Here is a 5,000-nt window from a genome sequence, read left to right on the forward strand (position 1 = left end):
TTTAGGTAATGATGATCCTTAAAAGATGATTTGGCTTTTGCCCTAAAGTTCAGACGCAAACAAGGTTATCATTGTATTCTATTTTCTCCAGGAAAGCATGGTTCACACAAGAAGCTATTCTAGTTTTTATTAATGAGGGACTTTTACTTGTCCTGTTTTGTCCCTTAGGGCTATCAACACACATGATTTATCAAATAATTCCGACTGTCGTCCCTGGATTCGAACCGGGTTCGTGAAATCACAAAGCCATCGCCCTGCCTGATTTCACCAGCCCTGTTCGAATCCGGGGACGACAGTCGGAATTATTTGATCGACATCACCGTCACTGGTGATTCCATTCATACATGATTTATGTATGTAAAAATAACAGTAAGTATGATTACAAGTTATTTGGAAATTCGTTAACAAAAGTGGATAGTGAAAAAGATCTCGGCATGATTATCAGTAACGACCTCAAATCATCCAAGCAATGTATTTCAGCCTCTGAGAAAGCAAATAAGATTCTGGGATTGATTGCGCGATCTTTTGATTTCAAAAGTCCATCACTCATTAACAAGCTATATAAATCGTTAGTTCGTCCACATTTGGAATATGCTGTTTCCGTATCGTCACCGAATCTCATTAAAGACATTGACAGACTGGAAAAAGTACAACGGCGAGCCACAAAACTGATTCCAAATATCAAAAATAAATCATACGAAAATCGACTTAAGCACATGAATCTGTTTTCCCTAAAAAAGCGTAGACTCAGAGGTGACTTGATACAGGTCTTTAAGATTTTAAAGGAAATTGACAACATCAAAAGTGACAAAATTTTCACATTGAATGAGAATCAGACAAGAAACAATGGTCTTAAACTGTCCGGAAATAGATTTAATTTGGAAGTAGGTAGAAACAACTTTGCCAACCGTGTAGTTAATGAATGGAATAAACTTCCTGCACAGGTAGTGCAATGTAGTTCAGTTCGAAGCTTTAAGAATCATTTAGATAAATACCTAAGTAAGATGCTGTAATGATTATAATTTATGTTATATTATTTGTTTTTGTTTTGTTATAATTTGTCTGTCTGATTTTCATTTATTATTAGTTATATGTCAATTTATTATCATTTACTATTTACCTGTTTGTTTATTATTTTAACTATACCTATGCATTTATTTATGTATTTTATTTGTTATTTACATTATTATAGTTTTTATTTATTATTTTATTATTGATATGATTTTTTTTTTTTTTTTTTTGCATCCGACCTAGATATGGACCAAAAGGTCTCCTGTCGGCATGCTCCGCCTTTGTAATCCTTTGTAATCCTTTGTAATAAATGGAGGTATTTTGATAAAAAAATTATGAAAGAATCTTGTGTGAAAAGTACGTGAAGATGAAGTGATCGAAATTGGATAGCGAGCTTGTTACAAAATGAGCAACTTAATGTGGCGATAAGATGGTCATGTCGTTGGCTCAAGACAAGTGAGCAGAGTACGTTTTTCCACACACACACACACACACACACACACACACACACACACACACACACACACACACACACACACACACACACACACACACACACACACACACACATATATATATATATATATATATATATATATATACACACGCAAATGCACACGCATACATGCACAAATACACAAATACACACAGACACACACACACACACACACACACACACACACACACACACACACACACACACACACACACACACACACACACACACACACACACACACACACACACACTGTGGTTAGAGTTCTCGCCTTCAGCTACGGAGGTCCGGGTTCGACTCCCGCCCAGGGCTGAAATAATTTCAGTATCGCTGCGCTGCGGGGTGTTACTCCAACTCTCTTGGACGGGGAGTTGGGTGTGAAGTGTGTACGTATAAGGTCACAGTATTACCCATAAATCGGTGATTCGAGCTCTGATCTCTCCTCCAACACGTGATCCAAGACCATGGTGAATCACACACATACACACACACACACAAATACATACAAACAAGTACACACATACACACACACAAATACATACAAACAAGTACACACACACACACACACACACACACACACACACACACACACACACACACACACACACACACACACACACACACACACACACAGGAGGGAAATAGCTGTCGATCACGATTCCAATACGTGATCCAAAGATCAAGTGAATACACACACACACACACACACACACACTAACACAGACACACACACACACACACACACATATATATATATATATATATATATATATATATATATATATATATATATATATGTGTGTGTGTGTGTGTGTGTGTGTGTGTGTGTGTGTGTGTGTGTGTGTGTGTGTGTGTGTGTGTGTGTGTGTACAAATATAAACCTATGAAACAACTAGAGTTTCAAGGAAACAACGCAAATGAGAAGGTAATGTCCTTCTTGTGTTCATCTTAGAAAACTGTTCCAGCCACCAAGGCTAATCATCTTGTATTCATTAATATGGAATTTATGATTAGACAGGGATCATAGTGTTACTTTTTAAAAGCCTTGTGAGGATTCATATGATATACATCTCTAAATTCTAGAAATATGAGCTAAGAAAAGTAATTCAAATTTGTAATCTGGGCAAAGAAAATTTACAATGATTATATCAAATACTCGCAGTGAATTATGCTAATAAAACGAAAATAACACTGCGTAAAAGTATTCTATTTGAGATCTATGAGCTATCATTTAGTAGCATACTACCTAAAATTATACTTTTGTAAGGACCAACATATAAAAAATATTAAAATAAAGATAACCGAGATTAGCACATTAGATAATACGAAACTCAAATTCTCAAACACTGCAGAAAATAATGAACACATTTTGTAACTGAACAAGTAATAGAGAAGATTTTAGTAAACGTATATGCAATGAAATGTCTTTGCTGTCATGTTAGATAAAATACAGAAACTGGCTTTCAAGATTAAGCCCAAATGACACTCGAATAGACAAGGGAGCCAGCTCTCCCTTAACGTCTTCACGTCTCTAATTACCTTAATGTAACGAAGGACCTGGTCATAGGAAAAGACAGCCTTCGTGAAAATGAGAACACCAGAAACACACACATGCACCCACACACACATACACACACACACACACACACACACACACACACACACACACACACACACACACACACACACACACACACACACACACACACACACACACACACACACGTGTGTATTACGTGAGTAAATGGTTAGTTTTTAATGTGCGTTGGAACACGTTATTGTTTTAATGTTTCGACCCATAAAGTCATATCCAGAAAGCTACGAGTAACATACAAGAGCGTGAATATGATATAAAAATATCATGTATTCGGGGAGGTATCCCGTGGGAGGTAATGCAGAGGAGGTGAGGGAACCCAGGAGGGAGGTAAACTCGCCAGGTGGGAGGTCAGCTCTTTGTGTGGCCAATTGTCTTACTCTTTTCCTCGAGTAATGAAACGATTTATACCTTTGCCAAGCATATGAAACCTTCCCTCTCGTTGATGTTTTTAGTGGTGTTGATGTAGCGGTTCCAATGGTCTTTCCTGCATTTTCCTCGTTTTCTTTTTAAAGAACTTTGACTTTGTCGCAGTTGGACAGATGTCCACATTTGTCCACATGGAGATATAGGGAGTTTGGTTTCGGGCGTCTTTAGGTCGCTATTGTTTTAATTTCGCGATTTAGTTTTTCTTAATGCTTGTACCCGTCTCAAGATAATAAGCAGCACAACCATTACATTGCATGCGGTGATTAACGCTGTGACTATTTGCTGTCTTTGATCCACTTTTGTCTTGATACAAGTCATGAGCTTCTGTTCCGTTGGAGCTCTGAATGGAGAGTAAACTACTTTCGTTCTCGCTCGTTGACCTGGCTATATACATTTTTTTTTTGTAGTTTATAGATTAAATATCTTGAATATTTAAATTTTATGAAAGCATTCGTATGTTCATAGACACAACTGAGTCTGTAGTGATATAGTGTCATTTACTCAGTACTGAACATCCACTCTGGTATAAGGATGTAGACAAATTTTGAAGTTGGGCGATTTGAAAAAGATTGTCCGACACTTATCATACAAGATCAGGGTCCTGTCCTTGGTCCATATTGCACACACACACACACACACACACACACACACACACACACACACACACACACACACACACACACACACACACACACACACACACACACACACACACACACACACACACGTGAATACCCACGCGCACGCACACATATACGAGTGTATATTATATATATATATATATATATATATTTATATATATATATATATATATATATATATATATATATATATCGCTCATAAAATATGTAATAACACATTTGTGAATCACCTTAAACAGCAGTCGGAGCAGAAGTAAATCGATGTATTTCGACTGCAAACTGAAAAGGACTACAGTTACCAGTCGAAATAATTAGACTCCCTGTCTCCAGTCTTTTCTTTTATTCCAACTGTGATTTTAGATATGATTGGACATATATATATTTAATATACGAAAGCGCTCTGCTTCGTTAGTTTCTGTTTCCAAGTGGTCTACTTTGCATATATATATATGTATATACATATATATAATATATATATATATATAATATATATATATATATAATATGCGTATGTACATGTATTATATAATGTATATACATATTTGTATATCATATATACATATATATTATAGTGAAAGTGACACATATATATATTTTCATTTACTAAAGGAAATATTTCTTTCATATAAAACGTCTAGGCGAGTGGCGTACCCAACCGAGTAGAAAAGAAGCAAAACAAAATTTTGCTAAGGACGTTAGTGTTTATAAGAGATAATATCAACACCAATAAATCAGGACAATGCTTAACCGAATGAAACCACAAGGTGTAGCGTTGCGAATAAATATGATGTGATTCACTGTGCTCAAGTTCAATTGGATTTGTACATCG

Source organism: Oratosquilla oratoria, chromosome 11 (genome assembly GCF_046742065.1).
Source record: "Oratosquilla oratoria isolate Oo_2021 chromosome 11, ASM4674206v1, whole genome shotgun sequence".
In the NCBI taxonomy this organism is placed as follows: domain Eukaryota; kingdom Metazoa; phylum Arthropoda; class Malacostraca; order Stomatopoda; family Squillidae; genus Oratosquilla; species Oratosquilla oratoria.